Source organism: Cnephaeus nilssonii, assembly GCF_951640355.1.
Source record: "Cnephaeus nilssonii genome assembly, chromosome: 11".
NCBI lineage: Eukaryota > Metazoa > Chordata > Mammalia > Chiroptera > Vespertilionidae > Cnephaeus > Cnephaeus nilssonii.
The window spans coordinates 29,752,083-29,778,192 of record NC_137082.1 but is presented as its reverse complement, the minus strand read 5'-3'; the positions used below and the strand labels follow the sequence as shown (position 1 = coordinate 29,778,192).

Genomic DNA, 26,110 nt, shown 5'->3' with positions numbered 1-26,110 from the left:
AGTGGGGGTGGGGTGGGGGATAATAGGGGTTATGGACACATATGTAATACCTTAATCAATAAAGAAATTAAAAAAAGTTATTAGAAAATGCTGAATTTGCTCTACATATGGACCTCCTTTTCTTCTTTTTCCTTTTCTTTTTAAATTTATCTTTATTGTTTAAAGTATTACAGATGTCACCTTTTGTTCCTTCATCTTATAGTTTTCTAAACTATAGCATAATTCTACAGTGGTAAAACGAGAATGAGCTAACAAATGAAAAATACATCCCTGAAAATAAGAGAAAACAATGTCTCTGTGGCTTAGAAATTCATTGATCAGGAAATAAGAGTAAATCAGAGGGCTTCATGGAAGATGCTATAGCTGAGGCATTAACTGCAGACTTGAGCTTAGCTACTCCCACCTCTGGAACCGTAGGCAAGTCTCAATTTCCTCATGTGTAAAATAAGGCTAGTTACAACATCTGTCTCTGGAGGATATGCCTGGCATACAGGAGTGCTCATCATTATGATCAAGGTCTTTTGGTTTTTTGTTGCAGGTTGGCACTGAGGTTCGTGTCTGAATATTCCTGAGTCAGGGATAATTTGAGCCTGGGCCTCATCTCCCTGGGCCATGCTGGTTCAGATCCAAATCTTTGAGCCTGGGCCACAAGTGGACTCCTTTCTGAAGTGACTCAGATTGAGAAGGGAATTTTGGGAAACAGTCATTAGTTTAGCTACATTTCTTCAACACAATTTCCAGATGGCTAATCTGTGTAAATCAAAAGCCTATTGGTTTTGAGATCTTACTTTTATAAGATAATTCTACAGCCATAAAGCTCATGACTCACTGAGCAAACCTCAAATAGTTATGAATCCAGCAAAGTATACAGGCTGCCTGGTATTTTGACACTGGTGAAAATGAACTTAAGTTTCTAGATATTATAGTCCTAAGCATGGTCTCCTTTGTTTACTGGGATCACTTTGTTCTTTTAAGAGAGATATGGGAAGACTTCATCTTTAAGATGATTTCAGGCAGGTAACGGAGCAGCTGAGAGAATGATGCAGGTGAAATATATTATTTCAATATTCTGGAGGGTAGTCTGGTTCTGCTGATTATTCTAAAAAATTCTGAAAAGGCCACAACATTCCAGAACCATGAATAAGTCTCTAAGTAGGCTTTTAAGAGTCAAGACTTGCCATATAATTAACCCTGGGAGCTCTTTCCTACTTAAAGACATTTTATAAGACCACTATCAATCTTCATCATGTTAAACACTATAATTTTAATTTTATAGATGGATATATTAAAGACTAGAGGCCCGGTGCACGAAATTCGTGCATGGGGAGGGGGGGTTGTCCCTCAGCCCAGCCTGCACCCTCTCCAATCTGGGATCCCTCTCACAATCCAGGACTGCTGGCTCCCAACTGCTCGCCTGCCTGCCTTCCTGATTGCCCCTAACCACTTCTGCCTGCCAGCCTGATCACCCCCTAACCACTCCCCTGCCAGCCTGATTGATGCCTAACTGCTCCCCTGCCAGCCTGTTTGCCCCTAACTGCCGTCCCCTGCAGGCCTGGTCACCCCTAACTGCCCTCCCCTGCAGGCCTGGTCTCCCCCAACTGCTCTCTACGGCAGGCCTGGGTCCACCCCAACTGCCCTTCCCTGCAAGCCCGGTCACCCCCAACTTCCCTCTTCTGCCGGCCTGGTCCCTCCCAACTGCCCTCCCCTGCTGGCCATCTTGTGTCCACATGGGGGCAGGATCTTTGACCACACGGGGGCAGCAATCTTGTGTATTGGAGTGATGGTCAATCTGCATATTACTCTTTTATTTGATAGGACAGAGGCCTGGTGCACGGGTGGGAGCCAGCTGGTTTGCCCTGAAGGGTGTCTCGGATCAGGGTGGGGGTTCCCTTGGGGTGTGGGGTGGCCTGAGCAAGGGGCCTGTGGTGGTTTGCAGGCCGGCCACGCCCTCTGGTGACCCAAGCGGAGGCCCTGATATCTGGGGGTTATTTATCTTCTACAATTGAAACTTTGTAGCCTGGAGCGGAGCCAAGCCTTCTGCTTGCTCCATGGCAGCAGCCATTTCTGTTGGGGTTTATGTATCTTCTATAATTGAAACTTTGTAGACTTAAGTGGAGGCCTGCGCTGGCCAGGGTGTGCGGAAAGCTTGGCTTCCCCCATTGCCGGGGGCAACCCTAGCCTCCCGCTCTTTCCAGCTCCGTGGCTGCCGCCATTTCTGTTTGGATTTGTTTACCTTCTATAATTGAAAATTTGTAGCCTTGAGTGGAGGCCTAGGCCCGCAAGGGCAGGCGGAAAGCTTGGCTTCCTCCATTGCTTGGGAAACCCAAGCCTCCCTCCTGCTCTCTGTGGCTGTAGCCATCTTGGTTGGGTTTATTTGCATATTTGCTCCTGATGGGCTGGTGGGCGTGGCTTATGGGTGTAGCGGAGTGATGGTTAATTTGCATATTACTCTTTTATTAGATAGGATGGTGCTTTACAGTTAAAAAGAGAGAGAGAGAGAGAGAGAGAGAGAGAGAGAGAGAGAGAGAGAGAGAAGAAAATAGCAAATAAAAATGACAGTGGTGCAACAGTTTTAGTTAAAATAGACCTGTAGAATTACACATTATTATCCACAGTGAAAGATGTACAAACAATCATGACATCATTCATGTACACAAATGGCATAAATCTTTTCCACATTTTACACTAGAACACCATTCTTTGGTTTGCAACTACAGTAAATGTTTATAGGGCTTTTCTCATCTTTGTGACTGGGACACCAGTTATGGAACACCAGCCAACTTTATTAAAAAAAGAGTCACTTCATCACTTCTTCCTACAGGATAGGTCAGTGTCCCTCTGAGCACCTTAATATGACAAAAAGAGAACATGGGTAGACCTTAAAAATATCATGCTAGGTAAAAGAAGCCAGTCACAAATGACCACATATTATATGATTCCATTTTGAAAGGCCCAGAATAGGCAAATCTAGAGACAGAAAGAGTAGATTAGTGATGGCTTAGGGCAGGAAAGGAGTGGCAAGATTGGGGAGTGATGGCTAGGGAAGTAGGATTTCTTTTTGGGAAAATGATAAAGAGAATGTTCTAAACTTTAATTTTTTGTTAATCCTTTCCCGAGGAAAATATCCATTGATTTTTAGAGGGAGTGAAAAGGTGAGGGAGAGACAGATAGAGAAACATAGATTAGTTGGCTCCAGCACTTGCCCAGACCAGTGTGAGAGGAAATGGGGGTTGCGGAGGAATAGAGCCTGCAACCAAGGTACATGCCCTTGACTGAAATCAAATCTGGGACCCTTCAGTCTGCAGGCTGACACTTTATCCACTGAGCCAAACTGGCTAGGGCAAAAATGTTCTAAAATTGATTGTGGTTATGAATATACAACTCTATGAATATATATTGTATACCTAAATGGGTGAACTATATGGAATCTAAATTAAGTCTCAATAAAGCTATTTAAAAAGGGGGGAGGGAAGAGAACTGACTTAAGACAACCATCAAAAATGATATATCCAGCCCGCCAGCATGGCTCAGTGGTTGAGTGTTGACTTGTGAACCAGGAGGTCATGGTTCAATTTCCCGGTCAGGGCAATTTCCAGGTTGAGGGCTCAATCCCCAGTGTGGGACATGCAGGAAGGAGCCGATCAATGATTCTCTTTCATCATTGATGTCTCTCTCCCTTCATCTCTGAAATCAATAAAAATATACTTTAAAAAATTATATATCCACAATTTCCTAAAAAGAAAGTATGTAGGGCAGTTAAGTAGTCACAACTTTTTACATCATCTGACCATTAGTGCAATAGAACCTCTAACCAGCCAAAGCTCAGCAGCCAGACCAAGCTGGCAGCATAACTGATCTCATATTTGTGAAAAGGAGAGAACTGAGATGTAGCAGAGATTGTTTTTGTTTTCACCTTCTCATTGTCCCATCCCTTGCCTAACAACAATAATCATTACGAGGGCACTTTATTAAAGGAGATAAATTACACTCACAATAAACCTGAAGTTATTCAATTATAATAAATTCAATAACTATGAAGCATTCCATTATAAATATGTCTATTTGAAGCTAAGAGAGGTAGTGACTCACCAAGGTCTTACTATTAACTAATAGTAGGGCCAGAACTTATTCAAGTCCCAGAACTTATTAAGAGCTAGAAGTTAGTCTGAATAAAATCTAAATGCAGGCTCCATCAATTTCATTGCATTTGTGATGCGTTATCTTAGCCTGAAGAAAGTTCTTCATGAGGAACCAGTTTTCGTCAGCTTTACAGGATCTTTTAAGTGAGATCATATGTAAAATTTCCAGAAGAACAATATTAAAATTACAACCTCAGATCTAATAAATCCACAAGTGAACTATATACCTTAACTTTATTAACTGTAGTGGTTTTAACTTCATTAATAATAGAGTTTCTTACCACAAGATGTGGAATTTCTATAAATTCAGACTGAACAATACCTGGCACTGAAAAGATATGCAATAAATTGGTATTCATATGAATAAAGGTAAGATGGTAAATCTAAGCAGCATAGTGGATGAAATAATTGAAATATCCCTAAACATACAAAACCCACTCTTGTTTCTGGCAGAGGACAGAAAAGGAGAATATATGTTTTGGGACCTCCAAAGGGCAGAGCTTCAACCCCACTAATTCCTGTGCTCACCACTCTCTAGCCCACAAGCACTTAACAAACAGAAAATAGGACAAAGGCTGCATGATGAGGCCTAAGCCCAGAAACTATTGGCTGTATTAAGTTAGGATGAGACCACATAGTTGAAACACAACTTTTAGAGGGCTCTTTCCATCTTCAGTCAAATATTGCAATCAACTCTACTACTGAACACCTAGCTTAATGACTTGCACACAGTAGGTGTTCTACAAGCATCTGTTTAATTCAACAGGAAATGTAATTTTCAGCACTAAAACCATTTTAGTGTCCCAGTCAGGAATAATCAGCTTTTATGCTTAGCCCAACAGACTAAAATAAGTATACTGTTCTTATCTATGATCTTTTGAGGTATTCCTTTATAATGACATTCTTTATCATTCAGAAAAGACCCACAGTATTATCATTTTTAAATAAACAGCATAATCATAGCAAAAGTTTACCTAAGGAGAAATCACACTAGCATAAACTTTTAATGGCCTTCTCAAATGATGTTTAGAGGCTGTCTACAAATGGTCACTAATCTAAGAACACTGACCTGTTTAATTTTCAATGATATCAAGTTTACTTTTCCCAGAATACACAAATTCAGAAGATGACTAAAAGCAAATTTGTCTAAGATACAATGGAGGACAAATAAGTAAGAGTTTATTTAGCATAACTTTATTCAGTAATTGTGCTGAATAAAAATGTGAAGCCATGAAGTTAAACAAGAGGTATTATGAGAAACTATGATCATTAGAACTTTCTCCCATAAAGTGTAATTTAAGTTAAAAGAATAATATTCAGTGGAGAATTCTCCCTACCTTTAAACACTTTTAAGCATTAATTCCATAACACATAATCTTGTTTTCTTTAGTCTACAAATAATTTCATGAAAACACTGGCAATATTTTATACACCCCACCCCAGTCTATGCAGAATGAATGGATTAGACATTTAGGGGTTGAGCCAAATTAACTCCAGAGATATCTCAGTTTTTTAATCCCAAATCTAGTATTCTTTCCTCTCCACTGCTTGATTCCAGTATAAAACAGCTTTTCTATATCTCCACCTTTAACTTTCAGAGCAATGGGTAAACACATCTCATTTGTAAAGAAAAGCAATCATCCACATTTTGCTGTAGTACTCAGAATTTTTTTGTAACACCCATTAAAACAAAAGATAAATTCAATTCCTTTTATTCTGATTCAAACTCATTATCCTTTATCAAGAACACAATAGTATAAAATTACTTGGCAGTCCCTCATACAAAATGTATTTCAGGGTAACCCCAAACAGCCCTAGTTGATGAAGTAAAGGTCTTCTTTATAGAACTGCTAATAAATGTGGAAGAAATGTTAAAATAAGAAAATAACCATTTTGCCACTTAGGAGGAAACAAATGATACTGACATGATTATCATTAGGGTCTTTTAACTTCAAAAGAAGTGGGATAGCCGGACACAACAGACCTCTTAAGCATTCTTGCCAAAAAACTTAAACCTGATTTAATTTAATTATTTTTAAAATTTTATTGTTTAAGGTATTACAACTAGTAGTACATATGTCTTTTCTCCTCCCCCCACAGACCTCCCCCCAGCCTCCTCCCACCAGCACTTGCCCTCGTCCCCCTCCCCCCAGTGTCTTGCATCTGTTGGTTGTGCTTATATGTATGCATAAAAGTCCTTCTGTTGATCTTTTACCCCCCTAACCCTCCCCTACCTTCCCACTGTAGTTTGACAGTCTGTTCAACGCCTCTTGCCTCTATTTTTGTTCAACAGTTTGTAATGTTCTTTATTATCCATAAAAGAGTGAGATCATGTGGTATTTATCTTTCAATGACTGGCATATTTCACTTAGCATAATGCTCTCCAGATCCATTCATGCTGTTGCAAATGGTAAGAATTCCTTCTTTTTTACAGCAGCATAGTATTCCATTGTGTAGATGTACCACAGTTTTCTAATCCATTCATCTGTTGATAGGCATTTAGGCTATTGTAAATTGTGCTGATATGAACATAGGGGTGCATATATCCTTTCTGATTGGTGTTTCTGTTTTCTTGGGATATATTTCTAGAAGTGGTATTACTGGGTCAAATGGCAGTTCCATTTTTAATTTTTTGAGGAAACGCCATATTGTTTTCCATGGTGGCTGCAACAGTCTGCATTCCTACCAGCAGTGAAGAAGGGTTCCTTTTTCTCCGAATCCTTGCCAGCACTTGTCATTTGTTGATGATAGCCATTCTGACAGGTGTGAGGTGGTACCTCATTGTTGTTTTGATTTGCATCTCTTGGATGATTGATTTTGAGCATGTTTTCATATGTCTCTTGGCTTTCTGAATGTCCTCTTTCAAAAAGTATCTATTTAGGTCCTTTGCCCATTTTTTGATTGGATTGTTTATCTTCCTTTTGTTAAGTTGTATGAGTTCCTTGTAAATGTTGGAGATTAAACCCTTATCAGAGATAACATTGGCAAATATGTTCTCCCATGCAGTGGGCTTTCTTGTTGTTTTGTTGATGGTTTCTTTTGCTGTGCAGAAGTTTTTTATTTTTATGTAGTCCCATTTGTTTATTTTCTCTTTAGTTTCCATTGCTCTAGGACAGTGGTTGACAAACTCATTAGTCAACAGAGCCAAATATCAACAGTACAACGACTGAAATTTCTTTTGAGAGCCAAATTCTTTAAACTTAAACTATATAGGTAGGTACATTGTTATTAATTAGGGTACTCCTAAGCTGGCCTTTGCTAAAAAACGTCCTCAATCTGATTGAGGTACATTCTCTGAGGTCGACCCCTTCCAACTCTCCCATCCACACTCGTCTTGTATACTTGTTTCGTCTATCTCCTTTCGTTCATGATCTCTCTATATCCAAACCATCTCAACATACCTTTCTTAATCCTCAACACTGCATCTTCTTTCACTCCACAACGTTCCCTAAAATTAACTTAATAAACTTTACTTAAAGTTTTAAGTCTTAGTTAAACTATAGGTACGTTGAATAAAACTTGATATCATACTTAATAACGATATTATTTATTGATAAAATTAAATTCCTTACAATTTACCTTACAATATCCATAAAATTAAATCATGACAATGACTGACAAACACTAATGTGAACAATGGCCTTGCATCTCCTTGGAATGTTTGGGTAAGTCAGGTTTGTATGTTGTTGTTTTTAACTTTAGGTATGATTCCAGGTTCTCATCAATAAGACGACTTCTCAATTTACTCTTGATAAGGTTCATGCTTGAAAATGATTGTTCGCATAAATATGTAGACCCAAATAAGGAAAGAACAGCAAACGCTAGTTTTTTCAGTTGATTTTATGAGTCAGGAATACTATTCCAGGTGTTAAAAATCAACATATCTTCCTTCTCCAGATCTTTCAAAGCAGACCACTTGTGCTGTGAACTAAGTTCACATTTGTTTTTCTCCAATATTTCTATATCAGCACAAAGACGTTCAAATTTCGAGCTCCACAATTCTTTGTTTTTTAAATCCAGCAATTGCATTTCAAAATTGCCAATGTCAATATTAAAGGGAGAAAAATTTAATTCTGTTACAGTAGCATTAAGAGGTTTTTTAACAAAGGCTAACGTTGCTTTGCTGTTTCTGAATTCCTGAAACCTGTTGAGAAAAGCTTCCCTCATATTTAAAAGTGTTGTTTTGAAATAGCAAATGTCAATATCAGAATTATTTTCTGGCGATGTTTCAACAGGCTTGGAAAGTGAATCAAAGTTTCTCTTTCAAAATTTTGAGCAAAAAGAGATAATTTGTTTTCGAATGAAATAACTTCTTCTAACATTGAAAAAATTGTGTTTCCTTTCCCCTGTAGTTTACGATTAAGCTGATTTAGATGAGACGTAACGTCTACCATGAAATAAAATTTTTGGATCCACCGATCGTTCGTTAGTTGTGGATAGTGAACACCCTTCTCAAGGAGAAATGCCTTAATTTCTGTTAGTAAGGAAGCGAAACGTTTCAAAACGTTTCCTTTTGATAACCAACGTACCTTGTTATGCAGCAGAAGATCTGCGTACTCACTCTCCATTTCAACTAAAAATTCTTTAAATTGGTGATGATTAAGAGCTTTAGCTATAATGGAGTTGATAATGTTAATCACCAATTCCATAACTTTGCAAATTTCTTCTGGAAATGTCTGCGCACAAAGCGCTTCTTGATGAATGATGCAATGGTAAGTAAGTATCTCGTGATTAATTTTTTCTTTCAAAATAGCAACAAACCCGTTTCTTACGCTGGTCATACTTTTCGACCCGTCTGTTGAAATTGAGACAATTTTATCAAGTGGAATATGATGTTTTTCAATGCACTCAATTACAGCATTTGCTATATCCTCTCCACTGTTTGACCTTTGAGTGGCAATAATCCTAAAAGTTCTTCTTTAGGACCTGTAGATGAAATAAATCGTATAAAAAGTGAAACTTGCGCTGTATCATTTATGTCACAAGCCTCGTCAACTGCTATTGATAAAGCTGAAACCAATTTAAGATCTTCGACTTGCTGGTAGGTTATATTTGAAGACATTTTGACTGTTCTATCTTTCACTGTTTTAGCAGACAATGGTAACTCTTTAATTTTTTTTAGAATATCTGCTTTGTTCTTAATATCCCGAAATAGCTCTTCGGATGCATTTATAAAACAACTTTTTATGTATTCGCCGTCTGTATATGGTTTTCCTCTCTTAGCAATCTCTTGACTAACCACAAAACTTACAATATTAACATTGTTGGAAGATTGCATCCAGTAATTACATACAGAACTTGATTTTTCTTGACTCTTCTGAAGTTCCTCAACTGCTTTCTTCCTTGCATCACCGACAGGATATTTAGTACTAAATGACACGTGTTTAGTTGTAAAGTGTCTCTCTAAATTTGATTTCTTGTTATGCGCCAATTTTTCCTGACAAATAAGATAGGTCGGAAGGCCATTTAAGTTTTGAATAAACGCAAAAGTCTCGGTCCATTCAACTTTAAATTCACGGTTTTCGTCTTCTGTTTTTCTTTGCTTCTTCTTGGTAGCCATGTAAAACAGGGCACCTAAAAAAAAGTTTCACTTTATAATAATAAAGCCACCAACACAAAATAATTACAATTCTTAAATTGATGACAAAAATACCTGTAGGATTTGCAGCTGGTTGGAAAAATACAGGTAACTTTATGCTTCGAGTAGGTACTTTTGACACCTGCGCACGATTTGCGGACGCGACTAGCACTAACCACTGCACAATGACACTGCTGACTGACTGGCTCGCTCAACTCGTGCATGAATTGGCACGCCTCCCCCCCACCCCACGCTGCGTATCCCGTGGCCCGCCTGCGCTGCATCTCCCATCACCCGACCAACCGACACCCCCACTTCTTCTAACACCACTTCTTCAAAATAGACTCACCCAGGCCGAAAACCGACTTCTGCGCATGGGCCACAAAGTTTCAATCGTACTGTACGTGCGCGCCCACATGTGGTATTTCGTGGAAGAGCCACACTCAAGGGGCCAAAGAGCAGCATGTGGCTCGTTAGCCACGGTTTGCCGACCACTGCCCTAGGAACTTATGACAAATGTCTGCTATTTTGTTGCCTATGACTTCTTCTAAGATTTTTATGGTTTCCCATTTTATGTTTAAGTCCTTTATCCATTTTGAGTTTATTTTTGTGTATGATGTAAGTTGGTGGTATAGTTTCATTTTTTTGCAAGTATATGTCCAGTTTTCCCAACACCATTTATTGAATCCTGATTTTAATCAAGCCTCTAGAGTTAACTTCCATTTGTAAGAAACAAAGCGAACAGAGCAACAAACTGACACCATGATGAAGCAAACAGACAAATCCTAAATGTAAATGTGAGAAGTTCCACAGGACTATTGAACTGGTTCCTGCAACTAGTTCATGGCACAAACAAAAAGGTGGGGAGAAAGGGAGGGAGGAGAAACTGCCCTAGATCAAAATAGACATGAGAGACAAAATGACCAGTTATGATGTGTGGACTATGAATCCCACTGTGAACAAACCATCTCTAAAAAGATATTCTTGAGACAACTGGGCAAGCCTGAATAGGATCTACTATTAGATGATACCAAGGTGTAATTGTTACTTTTATTAGGTGTGAGAACGGTATTTTAGTTCTATAAGACAATATCCTTATTTTTTAGAGATGCCTATAGAAGTATGTCAGGGTATATATACAGAAATGCCCAGGATTTGCTTAAAATAACTCAGCAAAGAAAGATAAAAGAAAAATAAGTAAATGAAACAAATATGTCAAAATCTTGGTAATAGTTGAAACTGAGAGATGGGTATATAGGGGTGTGTTGTACTATCTACTTTTGAGTGTATCTACAGTGTTTTGTAATAAATTTTTTTTTTTAATTAGCAGAGAAGCCTGAAAAAAAGTACAGGTAAATCGATTAAATAATATTAATCTCAGGTAGACTATTGAAAAAATTAACACAGCATTTGATTAATTAGAAATTGAGTCAGTTATATGGAAAACATCAATTTTCTCCTTGTATCGTATGGTCAGTGCTATTGACTAAATGTTTGTGTCCCCGCCACTCCTCAAATTCATATACTGAAACCTAAATCCCAGTGTGATATCTGGAGGTGATTAGGTCATGAGGGTGGAGCCCACATGAATGGGATTAGTGCCCTATAAAGTGGCCCCAGATACCTTTCCTATCCCTTTCCCCACTTGAGGACAAACAAAAAGTACCATCTACGCACCAGGAAGTGGGTCCTTACCAGACACAGAATCTGCCAGGGCCTTGATCTTGGACTTCCCAGCCTCTAGAACTGTGAGAAATTTTTGTTGCTTGTAAGGCACCCAGACTATGATATTTTGTTATAGCAGCCTGATCGGACTAAAACAGTTGGACAGCAGTATAATATATAGTTTTATTCCACTGAAAAAACAAGCAGTTTAAAATAATATATAAAAAAACTTTTAGAAATGCAGCTCTTTTCTCCCTTTAGAACTGTGCCATGACTTGATATAATTCTGGAGTTCTAAATGGATGGTGGTAGTGAAGTGAAATAGAGAAAACTGAGACAAAGAAAAGAATTCATAGCTGCATTTTGAAATGAATGCTGTTTTTCTTTTTGTGTAATAATTTTATCAATTTTCTATGAACACAGAACCTACTTCACATCCCTCCTGAGAGTATTTTAACTTTTAGTATGCAAAATTTATAACGTATTCCACAGTTAGTGTTGACTGAGACTCTTTGAAGCTCCATTTTCAAATTATCTTCCAAGTAAAGTAAATCAAACAGAAAACCAATAATCTTCCAGAGACATCTTTCAAAGCATAAAGCAACATTTTATTTCTAATGGAGCAGTGGTTCTTAACCTGAAAATCTTTCTATAGAAAAAAAACAACTACATTATTTTTCAAAGGGTTTTATAATAGCTACTAGAGGCCCAGTGCATGATTGAATCATGCACGTGTAGGCTCCCCTACACGCTTTCGCTTTTCGCGGTGCCTGTCCGCTGGTGCACCAGGCCTTTCAGAAGCCTCCGGCTCGGGAGGCTTCTGAAAGGCCTGGTGCCGGAGCAGACAGGCACCCAGCTCCCATGCTTTTGATGGTCCGCGGCCGCTGAGGGTGGCTACCCTGCTGTTGAGAGGCGCAGGGGGCGGGAGTCCCGCCCCCTGCGCCTCTCAATGGCTGCTGAGGGGGGCTGCCGGCGAACACCTGGCTACCCTGCTGTTGAGAGGCGCAGCTGGGTGTCCGCGGCAGGCCCCCTCAGTGGCCCGGATCTGGCCATTAAGAGGCACAGGGGGCGGGAGTCCTGCCCCTTGCGCCTCTCAACAGCAAGGTAGTCCCCCTCAGTGGCAGCGGATCCGTGCCTCTCAATGGCCGGATAGGCCACCCCGAGTCCCGCCACCCAGCCTCCCGCCGCCCAATCGTGGGCGTAGCGGAGTGATGGTAATTTACATGTTACTCTATTATTAGATAGGATGAAGGCCTGTAATACAGTGCTCTGGATAAGCAACTCTAAACAAAGTACAAATTTATCTACTAACATTAAAGGCCTCCTAGGAACTGGCTTAGGCTATTAAACTCTATTCTCCACTGTTTCTTGAAGTACCACACTTTAGTCAAATGAAGAAGGCTCCTTATCTCTGCAACTACTACTATCTGCATATTCCAGGCTACCCCAACCATCTGATAAAAAGTCTATCAATCCTTCAAGATCTCTCACAAGCAATACAGCCTCTATGAAGCCTTCCTTGACTCCCCTAACCTTCCTCTGAATTTCAGTCCTTCTATACTTTCAATACCTTTCCCCATCTTGTATCCTGGTCTACTGAATACGTGTCTAATATGGGATTCTGTGTGATGCAGCAGTCAAAATGAAAATCACTAAGGAAGTGCTTATCACTACAGTGGGTTGAATGGTAACCTCTCCTTCCCCCCGCACCCCGCCCAACAAAGACCTCAAAAAAAAAAAAAAAAGTTCATGCCCAGAAACCTGTGAATGTAACTTTATTTGGAAAAAGGGTTTTTGAAGATGTAATTAAATGTAGGGTCTGGAGACGAAATCATTTTGGGTTATCCAGTGGACCCTAAATGCAAGGACAGTGTCTTTATTAGAGAGAGAGAAAGAGGAGAAGGCTATGTGAAGACAAAAGCAGAGACTGGAGTTATGTAGCTACATCCCAGGAACATGTGGAACCACCAAAAGCTGGAAGAACCACTCTCTCCTAGTTTGGGGAGGAAGTATAGCAGCCCTGCTAACACTTTGATTTCAGACTTCTGGCCTCCAGAACTGTGAGAGAATGAATTTCTGTTTTAGGCCATCAATTTTGTGGCAATTTGTCATGGCAACCTTAGGAAACTATACAGCTCCTTTGTCCCATTCTAAGTCTAACAAGTCATTTTTATTTTCTTCATCTTTATTTATTGCAGTAGTTTTGCAATGATTAATTACTTTAAGAGCATCAGAATATAGATGCTCCCCAAATGTCTCATTATTCTCCAGCTATTTTCTGCAAAGGTTTCTGAATTTCCTTTATCAATGGTCTTCCAAAAGTGCCAGTGCAGGATAGTATCTAAATAATTAAGAGATATATTATTGTGAAAACTGATAACATCAACTGTGCTATGTGGTGGGCTAAAGGATGAAGGCTTGGTTTTTTGTTTTGTTTTTTAAAATACATTTTTATTTATTTCAGAGAAGAAGGGAGAGGGAGAGAGATGGAAACATCAATGATGAGAATCATTGACTGGCTACCTCCTGCTCACCCCCTACTGAGGAACGAGCCTGCAACCGGGCATGTGCCCTTTCCTGGAATAAACCCGGGACCCTTCAGGCCACAGGCCAACGCTCTATCTACTGAGCCAAACCAGCTAGGACTGAAGGCTTGGGTTTTAAACCTTGCCTCTGACCTTGTGAACCTGAACAGGTTACTTCTCTGACCTTCTGTTTTATCACCCATAAACAACTCTTTGAGGGTTGCTGCTGTAAAGGAGTAAAAAGCAATACATGTAAAGTATTAGCATAAAATATTTTTTGGCATAGGTTACCTGAGGTGAAATATGACTTTCTGGGTATAATATTGCCCATGGCTATTGATATATTATGATTTTCAAAATATCTCTTACTATCACAAAAATGCCTTAACGCTTGTTTCAGGGACAATAAGTTTAAGCAAAAACTTTCATTTAATTACAGCCAAGCATGAGATGTTCAACATATTTTTGAAAAGTTTTGCAATTTCTTTTGCGCTAAAGGAAAAGAACGGAAGCCTACACCTTTGACTTCCCTTCCCACCCATTTCCCATAAACTAAATTAGCTCATACTTTGGTGTTTCATTATTTGTCGAACTCTTTCAGTCCAAGATGAAGAGCCTATTTGGATATGATATCTAGATTCTATTTCAAGTTTAGAGCACTGAGCATAATATTTCATGCTTAGAGTTGGTTAAGAACAATAGGAGATACAGGTAGTTCATAAATTTTTTGGTTTGCCTAGATCCGTGGTTGGCAAACTGCGGCTCGCGAGCCACATGCGGCTCTTTGGCCCCTTGAGTGTGGCTCTTCCACAAAATACCATGGCCTGTGAGAGTCTATTTTGAAGAAGTGGCATTAGAAGAAGTTTAAGTTTAAAAAATTTGGCTCTCAAAAGAAATTTCAATCATTGTACTGTTGATATTTGGCTCTGTTGACTAATGAGTTTGCCAACCACTGGGATGAACTTAAGAAATATCAAGTAATGCAGCATCATTCAGTCTCCAAAGTTGGGAGAAAAATTTTAAAGTTAACCTAAAGCATACTGATAGACTATTGTGAAGTTATTAATTTTGAGAATTCAATAAACACTGTCTTCAAATGAACTGAATGCTCATACCTGCAGTGCCATACTTGCACTTTGTTCTCAATTAAATTATTATGACATAAGTTTCCTAAAGGAAGAACTGTATCTGATACAAACAGCTGTGTAGTTAGGAAAACATAAATAACAGACAAAATGAGATACTGATTTTAAGACACACATAACCTTCTACAGAAGAAAGCCATGGTTTATATAGGAGCAAGCTTTATGACAGATGAAAATTACTAATCTAAATGATCAAAACTTTGAAGAAGAAGACAATGAAGAACAGGCAAACTTCACTTTAAAAAAATCAATAAATGAAAACAGGAACTCTGAAAGCAGGTCAACTGTAAGTTATTTACAATATGAAAATATTCACTATAGATACTTTAACCATAGCAACTCTAATACACCTAACAGTATTGAATCCATAAAAACTCAAGTGCATTATACTTTTCCAGAGCAAGTTCACAACTTAATGTGAAGTTCACTTGTAATGCTATGTAAAAAGTGGCTTCCTTTCCTGGTCACTCAGGCTTGCTACAACTTAGTCTAGAGCATCATGGAAGCACAGAGCAACTTTCAGATGATTCTTAGGGCAGATGGAGGGCCCCAGGCTGGCTTTCCCAGGAATGGCCAACCAAAATAAGGCCACTGGCCAGCTACTCCTGGGCCAGCTGGCATGGAACAAAGTGTCTGGTTCCTACCTCCAGAGCAGATGAGGCTTAGCCAGCTGGCTTTCAATGGACTGCACTAGTTGGAGTGCTCACAATTCCTTTAAACCATCTGGCATTCTTTTTGAACCCTAAATTTATCTAACACCACACTCCGATGTCAAAAATGCTCAGATAATTGGAGGAGTCCCCACTGCTTTCCTAGATAAGAAAAGAAAGAGGCCCTAACTGGTTTGGCTCAGTGGATAGAGCGTTGGCCTGCGAACTGGGGGGTCCCGGGTTCGATTCCAGTCAAGAGCACTTGGTTGTGGGCACATCCCCAGTGGGGGGTGTGCAGGAGGCAGGCTGATTGATGTTTCTAACTCTCTATCTCTCTCCCTTCCACTCTGTAAAAAAATCAATAAAATATATTTTAAAAGAAAAGAAAGAGGCAAAGTAACTGCTAAGTTAATTATGTCAAGAAACAATTTCTAAAATTAAAAACTGCTCTAGGTTTTAGCTTGTGTGTTATCAGCCTTAAAATCTGAACTATTCCCATGATTATTAAGCAAGCTTTCAAAATAAAAATCAAAACAAATAATATGGGAATAGGCTAAAACAAACCTTTTAACAAGCAGAAAAGTTGTAAGAATTCCTTAAGGTTGGCAGGACATGACTTTTCCTACTTTGAACTTCTACAGAGCCTGTCTTTATCCCTCATGTGGCCCTCATAGTGGATTTTGTATTGCTACAGATATTTATCTTCCCAGCTAACTAGTAAGTGAAAACAACAGTGTCTTACAGCTACTTAAAAAAAAAATCTGTTGATGATGTATTGCAGTTCTAGAAATAAGAAAACTTAATGTGGAATAACATGAAGAAGGAACCTCATTCCTAGGCAAGCCAAATAAAGAACAGGGCTTGGCTTGAAATAATATTATATCAAGTGATCAAAATGATTAATCAAATGATCAAACTGCTGGGAAGTGCTACATGGTGCTCATGTGTCAACTGTAGATCATTTTACCCATCTATCACCTGGGATAATCTGAGTAATAGAGAGGGAAAAAAACCACATAAAACTAAAACAGCGGAATCACATTTAAAGCCAACATACTCTAGAACCGTGGTCAGCAAACTGCAGCTCGCAAGCCACATGCAGCTCTTTGGCCCCTTGAGTGTGGCTCTTCCACAAAATACCACGGCCTGGGAGAATCTATTTTGAAGAAGAGGCGTTAGAAGAAGTTTAAGTTTAAATATTTTGGCTCGCAAAAGAAATTTCAATCGTTGTACTGTTGATATTTGGCTCTGTTGACTAATGAGTTTACTGACCACTGCCCTAGAAGATATAAGTACTCTGGACAAAAATATTACAGTGAATAAGTCAGATCAAATATTATAAATTGAAGAAGGCTATACAAATAACTAGAATTATTTTTCATATTAGATTTACACCCACATCAAGTACTGAGTTTAGCATTTTACATGTTATCTTATTTGATCCACATAACAAACATATGCAGTGAGTACTACTACTCTTGCTTCCATCTTGCAGATGAGGAAACAGAGAGGTGAGGAAACCTACCAAGGTCACATGGCAAAAAGTGAAAGAGCTAAAATTCAACTCCACCTGGGTTCCACAAGATATGTGATCAGTGCTGGGACCCTGCCAGCAGGCGAGGGGATCCCAAGGCAGGTGCTGGGCGTGGAGGCCATGGGGGCATAGGCGACCAAGGAGACAGAACTAAACCTCACATCACCCTGCTTGGCCCCGGAGGATGGCTGGTTAGCTAGAGACGGGCAAGATTCCTCAGGGAAGGAACAACCTAAGACAGTCACAGTCACATAGGGGCCATCAGGAGAGAACTTGGGGGTCAACAGAGGTGGGGCACAGACCTTCACCCCCCCCAAGTTTGCAGGGGCCTGAACCCTCACCCCTGCTGAAGGAGATCTCCTGCCCCCATGGCTGCTCAGCTTCACATGCCCAGCTCAAATTGGGACCCAGGTAACAGAGACTTGGCCGACAGCAGATGCCCTCTCACTGCAACAAGACTTGATGGAGATGTCTTGCACCCATGATCCAGGGAACTGGGGTCTATGATACCTAAATCCAGCCTAGCACCAGGAATGCTCAGGGCCTACTCAAGAAGGCAAATAATCCTCTCCACTAATAATTACAGGGTAAAACAAGATGGTTGTTAGAGTATTAAATTTGACAGTAAAATAGTAGTCAAGTTTTCAGACTAATTTAAATTGGCCAATCAAAATAAGCAAATACTCTAGAAAAATCAATTGTACTGGACAAAAAAGCTGTTCCTAAAGTGTTAACTAAAATTTTTATTGGTAGTTCATCTCATGGTAAAATTGCATAACATATAATGAACCTAAAGCAGTCACATTTTAGTGCAAAAAAGTAAAATTTAAAAGCTATCAAGATTACAGCATAAAATTTTCAAAAGCCTCCCAAAAAAGGGGGCATAGAAGAATATCATGTAAGGAAAAATATCCTGTAAATAAATTACATCTAGAAAATTTTTACTTTAGAAAATTAACTTTCATTTGTAATGCTAACAGCAAGTCACCCAGGTAAAACATACATGGTGTCAAAACAAGCCAAAGGAAAATCGTTTGGGCAAAAAAATGAAAAAGGATCGCAAGTCAAATTTATAGAAAATATTCCTTTATTAACTTTTGGTCGAGAATATGTTTGTATATTTTCAGAAAACAACTCCGAGACCATGTGGATTCCTGCAACAGAGAGGAATTGACAGGAGGGCTCCAGCCATGAAGTCAGAAGAGAAACAGTCCAGAGATGGAAGACGCTGACCATGCCTTGCCATACTAGCAGTCAGCAGATGTGCGTCACTGCAGATTGCCCAGGAACAAACCAGAGAGGGTCGGACTTGCATTACCACCATTTGTCCACCATCCAGAACTGAAATATCATTGCTGTTATGTACATATAAACAACTGTTGGACACAGAAATCGGGACTCAAAAGAACTGTTGGCCCAGAAAGAAACTCACTATAGACTGATTCATTTGCCTCTCAGCATAACCATTATTGCTTGTCTCATTTTCGGTTCCTATAAGTGTATTCCTAGTATCACATGAGCTCACTCATCTAGGGGAAAAGATGATCAACATAGACTGAAGAACAAGAACAGCATTGATCAGACTGTCAGACCTCAGAGGGAAGGTAGGGGAGGGTGGGGACAAGGGAGATAGATCAACCAAAGAACTTGTGTGCTTGCATATGAGCCTAACCAGTGATCATGGACAACAGGGGGATGGGGGCATGCGTGTGGGGGGGTTTGGGAATGGGGGGGGGGCGTTGATGACAAATATATGATACCTTAATCAATAAAATAATTAAAAATTTTTCAAAAAATAAAATAAATAAATAAAATAAAATTCAACTCCAACCAGTCTAATTTCAGAATCCAGGTGCAAGACTGCCAATGAAATTATGTTTATGAAAGAATTAAATGTAATGTAATGTAGGGAAAAATTCAATCATTAATATAATCTTCATAATTTTTCACTCTAAGTGTAGCAAAAAGTGGTGAATAATTAAAAAATAAAACTTGCTAAAAAGTAAAATCAGAAAATAAAATAATAAAAAAACTTGCCCTAGCCAGTTTGGCTCAGTGGATAGAGCATCAGCCTACGGACTGAAGGGTCCCAGGTTCGATTCTGGTCAAGGGCACATGCCTGGGTTGCGGGCTCGATCCAACGTGCAAGAGGCAGCCAGTCAATGATTCCCTCTTATCATTGATGTTTCTATCTCTCTCTCCCTCTCCCTTCCTCTCTGAAATCAATAAAAATATATTTTTAAAAAACTTGACTTTGTTAGAAAAACTTAAAAGGAAAGAGCTATTCATTCTACCAGATTAAAAATGTCAGTTGTGCTTTTTTTGCCAATATAATTGAATAGGTACTTGTGCCAGTTGCTGTTCTAGGGGACATAGTGGGAACAGATAAGATCCTTGCTTTCCTGAAGCTGACCTTCCAATGGGAGTAAGAGGCAAAAAAAAAAAAAAAAAAAAGAAATCAGCGAACAACAGATTTTCAGAGAGTGCTATGTATTATACAGGAGGTAGGGAGGAAATATAGACTTCTCTTTTGAGACATATAACCATGAAAGTAAACAGAAGGAGATGAATGGGAGGTCAGAGAAAAGTTGTTTGTTGTAATTTTTTCTTCTGTTTTCAAAGATGGGCAATAGCAGAGCATGTGAGTATGTTGCTATGAATGGTACCCTGGGAAGTTGCTAATGCTAGAGAGGGCACAAATACAGGAGTCAAGTCCTTGAGTAGCTATGAGGGAATACAGTTGGAGGGGAGTTAGCCTCTGATAGAAACAGAAAACATGAGTCTTAAGGAAGGTAAATTTCTAGATTTACTGATGAAAAGATGAAGGGTATCTGTCTGATAACTTCTAAACCCTCACTGAAGTATGAGGCCTGCTTATCAGTATGGAAAGGGGTGGGCTGTGCATGGGTTTCAAGAGTGGGGAGAAATTATTAAATAGTCATAGGCAAAAACGTCTTATTAGGAATCTTGTAGCTTTTTCCTAGGCAGTGCTGAGAGCCCACTTCAGATTTTTAATCATGACTCTGAAGTTCTCCAGTAATATTCAGCCACTCATGGAAAAGCTAGATGAGGGAGAAGGAGCCGTAAATGGGGAAAAAATTGATGGGTTAAAAAAAAAATCTTTTGAAAAGTATCTATTTAGGTTCGTTGCCCATTTTTTTGATTGGGTTATCTTCCTATTGTTAAGTTGTATGAGTGCATGCATATAAGCCTAACCAATGGACACAGACAACAAGGGGTTGAGGGCATGAGTGGGGGGGGGGGGGGAGGATGGAAGGGAGTAATGGGGGAATAAGGACACATATGTAATACCTTAATCAATAAAAAATTTTTAAAAAAATCTATGAGATAAACACAAAGTCACTGACAATGTCCAATCAAGCCGTGGTCTACATAGCTCCATTTGTCTATCTTCTCATCACAGAAATTTTTGCAAATAATACATGTCATATTTAGTCACGACATATTTAATCGTGAAGCTTAAAGAGTGTTTCTTTTTTGGTCATGAATGGTTTTGCCACGCCCTACGGTAGATTTTTAAAAATGTACCTGGTAGTCTTTGTGTTGATTCCAAAGGTGACTGCATTTCACTGCTTGAAGAAATTTTCTCTGATGCTGACATTTTCAGTGATGATTCCATTTAAAAGAAATAAAAAGATACCCCCTACCTCCTACACACACAAACAAGGTGCATGCTCTTGATCATTTTGCTGTGCTCTTAAATTATGATTTTGTCTTAAGACCTAACATTCTGGAGAGCATTTATGTCTGCACAGGTTCAAGGAGAGGAAACAAAGACCCTACCTTTTGATGGAGGCATGTCAACACCATAAAGAATAGCATATTGGATGAGATGGGACATGTGTATGTGTGTACATGGACATATATACCATATAGTCATTTGGGAAAAATGTTATCTGCCCCATGGCAAAAAAAAAGAAAAATGTTTTAAGAAACATCATGAAATATCAGAAACACCAGGGATAAACAAAAGATTTTAAAATCTTTCAGAGTGAGAGGAAAAAGGAAATGGGGATTAGAATGGCATTGGACTTCTCAAGAACAATACTAGCCCTAGCTGGTTTTGTTCAGTGGATAGAGTGTAGGCACTTAAGGGTCCCAGGTTTGATTCTGGTCAAGGGCACATACCTGGGTTGCAGGCTCCTCCCCGGCCCCCGCCCTGGTCAGCCATGCAGGAGGCAACCAATCAATGTGTTTCTCTCACATCGACATTTCTCTGTCTTTCCCTCTCTCTTCCACTCTCTCTAAAAATCAATGAAAAAATATCCTCAGGTGAGGATTTTAAAAAAAGAGCAATACTGGAAGCTAATGGAACAATGCTTTCAAAAGAGGGACACTAATTTTCCATCTAGAATTCAATATCCAGTTAAACCACTATTCAAGTGTGAGGGTAAAATGACATTTCCAGACATGCAACTGCTGAATTTAGGAAGGAATTTCAGAGTTTGTATGTGCCCTTTCTCAGGAAGCTACTAAAGAATGAAGGAGACACAGGATTCAGGAATAAAGGATCTAACACAGGAAGAAGGCAAAGGGAATTCCCAAAATGATAACAAAGGAAAGTCTTAGATGACAGCTAGAAAAAAGAATGAAACAGATTATTTGAAAATATTGAAAGACTATTAGTTCTGTCATAGAATTTGAGGATGAATTAGTAACTATATACAGAAAACTAAGCAAATGAAAAACAAACAAAAGAGGTAATTATTTAATTCAGAAGAAACAAAAGTTGTTCAAGAAAGAAAATGTAATATTAGACCCTACCTAGCTCATCTGTGAATAACAGGTACATTGTCACAGTCATATAAATACTGAAAACTGACTTAACTGGGAACTGTAAAGCTTAAGTATGAATAGGGGGTGGAAAGACTTCTAAAATAGATAATATCCAAATATCCAAAGGTGAAAAATAAAGAAATAGCAATTTAAACATTAAAAATGAAATAGAAATAAAGGTAAATACCAGAAGGAATTGCTGAGAGTTGAAAGTGGTTGAACCATATAAAATTGCTTATTTTTTACTACTCCCCAATCTAAAAAAAGTGGTAATTTCTTATAGTTTAAGCCAATACATTATAATGTTACTTTGTTACTGATTTTAGAATAAATTGCCATTTGAACAGAAAACAAATATTGATAGAAAATGCTCAACAGAAAAAATATTCTACTTTTTATTATCAGACATTGTTGGGGGGATAATGTACCCAGTTTTGGGTAACTGTCACCATACCTGCTATTACCATCACTGACATAACAATGTTGATATTTCTAATGAATATAAAGAATATATTTACTACTAAAACAGCATTTAACATAATACAGAAATGATACAGAAATTACTTTAGAATTATTTTTTAAATCATCATACTATAGGAAATGCTAAACAATGGGTTGGTAAAGATTTAGTTAACAGAATGCTGAACAAGACCAGGATGTTTTTAGGTTCCTTTGTTGATTCAAACAATAGCTAAGTCACTCTTGCAAAATTAAAGTTCCACAATATTGTGGTACTATGCAAGCCTATTTCAGTGACAATTCCGGTTATACTACTTTGTTTATCTAGGACTTCCCCTTATAGTTTGTTTTAAGGGGATTCCTGAAAAAAAATAAAAAACTGAATGTGGGCAGTTTATAAAATTATTGGAGTTGCTTCAATATTAGTGATACTAGTTAAGGAAATTAATGAAGCCCTTGTTTTTAAGTTAACTTATTTTGAGTAAAATTCATTGATATTAAAATTTTATTTCATAAAACCAAAACTTTTCCAAATTGAAAAGTCAACTTTTACTAATGTTAACAATTACAAAAAAAGAATTTGACCATGCTAACATAAGGTAAGAATTTTACCAAGAATAATGGATCCCAATGCAACTGATGGAAAACTTCCCCTTCAAATTAAAAGCAAATGTTTTTAATAGAGGGAATAAACAATGCTGTGGAAGATTGCTTAGTTTACATTTTATTTTGTACTGAAAACTACCACAAATTAAAATACACGTGATTAAAAAAGAATCTTCAAGAGAATCTTAAAACTGAACCAATTCAATTACTCATATCATCCAGTAAGCCCTTCTAAATATTTTTACCACCACTATTTTGAATCAAAGATCATGATAAAAATATATTTTGGAGGTGTGTTTCTTACAACCAACTTTAACTAATTTCCCATCACTTTGCAAAATTATAAGGGTAAAATTTAATTATAAAAAAATATTTTAAAAACTAATGCAATCAACTATCTTCTACTAAAGCTTATAAAACCTGGCTTAAAAAGAGAAAAAAGTCCAAAGGAAATGGCAAGGAATAGCTGGTGCTATTAGAATTGCTTCTTTTTAAATGGCCCACATCAACCTGTAACTTGTGGTCTTCTAACTTTAGGAAAGACGACAAAGTCAGGCAGTTCGTCTTACTGACCAAGGGAAAGTCTGTGGGAACCTGCAGTTTCCTTCTCTCTCCGGGGACGAGGACAATGATAAAAGGTGTTCTGTCTCCCAGTAGTCCGGTAAGAGGAGCCATTGAGCTGGGCTGCACAACCGGACAACAGAACACAAGAAAATTCAGATCAAAGCAAGGGCACATGCCAGGGTAATAATATGCAATAAAACCCGGTGCCAAAGCACTAAGAACAAAAGCAAGGTGGACAGAACCTGCTGGGCCACCTTCTCATTAATACAGGGCAGGAGGAAACAAAATCTTCCTGCACCGAGGAGCGGAGAAAACAGGGTCCTAGATACACTGGAGTACTTCCCCATCCATGTATGTGAGTATAGGGATACAGTGTCAACGAACTAAACCTATATGGACCGGAGTATTCCCGTGCACAAACGTATGAGTCTTGTGCCATATAACTAAACCCTCCGAACAGAAGTGTTCTCTAGATACACTAGTATAGATCCATGAGAATAGAGACATACATTTTCAATTACTGTAACGAAACCCACCGGGTTTTTACAGTAAGAAACAAACGAAATACTGTTTGAGAGAACATCAGAGACAGAATTGGGTAAAAGTCTGATGAAGTAGTAAGTCTTTTTCCCCCTCAGATCCTTTTTAATGATCTCTGATTCATTTCATAGGAGACACACACACACACACACACACACACACACACACCATTAGGTTTCTGCAAACAAAGAAGGGTCCTTCATTCTCGGGCGTGTGGCAGCACTCGCGCTCCCCACCCACAGACGGGAGGCCGCCACCTGACTTGAACTGGGAAAGCCGAGGCGAGCGCTCGCCCCTCAGACCATAGCTGTCCACAGTGACAAACGACCACGAGACAAACGCCACAAAGAAAGGGGAGGAGCAGCTGGGGACCAGGAAAACACTGCCACGCCGCGCTCCCCCAGGCGCGTCCCCACAGCCAGCACGGAGGCAGCCCTTCTCGCCATCCTCGCCTTCCTGCACATCCCAGCCTCCTCCCACTCCCGGGGGCCCGAGCCGGGCACAGGCATGGGGAGCGTGCGGGGCGTCACGAACCCTCCCCTCGGTGACCTCCCGGTGACAGCCCGCGCAGCCCTTTGTGCCGGACTCAGCCGCCGACCCCGGGCGGACCCTCCCCCGCGTCCCGCCCCGCCGGGCCGCGATCCCGCTCCTCCCCGCCCCCCCCCTCCGGAGCGGACGGAGTGAGTGTGTGGGAGGCTGGCGCAGGGGCGCGGGCCCGCGGTCCCCTCAGCATCCCGAACCCGGACCCGCCCGGTCCCCTAAGCCCCAGCCCCGGGGCGACGGGCCTCGGCGCCCGGCCCTCGCCGGGTCACTCACTCGGGAGCGCCGGCGGAGGCAGCGGCGGGCGTGCGGGACCGTCAGAGCCGAGCGGCAGGCTGTGGGTGGAGAGCGTCGGGCCGGACCTAGCGCGGCTGAGGTGGCGGCGGCAGACTGCGCGGGGCGGCCCGGGCGAGGGGCGGGCCCGGCGGGGGTGGGGCGGGCGCCGCGCCTCTCATTCAAGCAGCGGGGCGGGGTGAGGGACCCGGATGCCCCGGCATCCCCCGCCCACCTCGCTGAGGACTCCTGGGCCTCTGGGTCTGCAGTGCGCAGGCGCTGTGCTGCTTGGCTGGTCCTGGTCCTATCTCGCCTGCTGGGGAAATCCCACGGGCGGAGCTGCCGCGAATAGATCCTCTCGCTTAATCTTGAGTACTTTTGCATGTCCTATAAGCATTTTTAAAAGTGAAACCATGGAACGCCATCTGCTTCCTAGCATCCAGTCTGCCAGCCCCCAGGGCACAGGTGTTCCCATTAGTTTGATGGAAATAACGTGCTCACCGCCCCCTTCCTCCATCTGTCTCTCCTGCAGCAGGTCCTCGCGGCTGAGTGCTGGCACCTCAGTGATGAATGAGATCCAGGATCTGCCCAGATAGTGGAAAGTATGCAGGAAAGAGCGCATTCCTTTGTTATTTGCATTGACCTAGTCCCCTCAGCCCCAGCTCCCATTCCGCAGGGCAGTCAAGAAACTGACCTTGGCTCAGCCCTTGTCTAATTCTAAGGCCTAGGTTCTAGCTAACGCAGCTCTGAGGGTCTGGGGAAGTATCTCTGGGAGACAGTGTATTCTGCGGAGGCACCCTCCTGTTTCCAAACCCTGGACTCTGTCAGTCTTGGGCTAAAAAAAGTCTTTGGTGATTCTGGGATCCTCCTGCAGGCTTACAGCTATTCCCTCTGAGGCTCCTCAGCTGAGAGTGTAGGCTCTGCAGCTCAGGGCTTCCCAAACGATTGTCTCTCTTTTCCTTAGTCTCCTTGTGCGCCTTACGGTTCTCCTTCCTTCCCCTACCTTCCAGGCCTCTCACATAAACCATAAACAGCTCAGTGACTTAATGTTGGGAAGCAAAAGTCATCACGGAAAGGGCCTGCAGGCAAGTTCCT

At 40.3% G+C, this 26,110-nt stretch overlaps 1 protein-coding gene across 1 annotated transcript in view; it reads right to left on the bottom strand.

Moving 5' to 3' along the window:
• RNF24 (ring finger protein 24) overlaps positions 1-25,154 on the bottom strand; it is an 84,443-nt gene extending 59,289 nt beyond the window's left edge. The window contains exon 1 of the mRNA XM_079783517.1: positions 25,019-25,154. The gene's annotated coding sequence lies outside the window, so the exon portion shown is untranslated. The remainder of the gene's footprint in view (positions 1-25,018) is intronic.
• Positions 25,155-26,110: the final 956 nt, after the last annotated feature.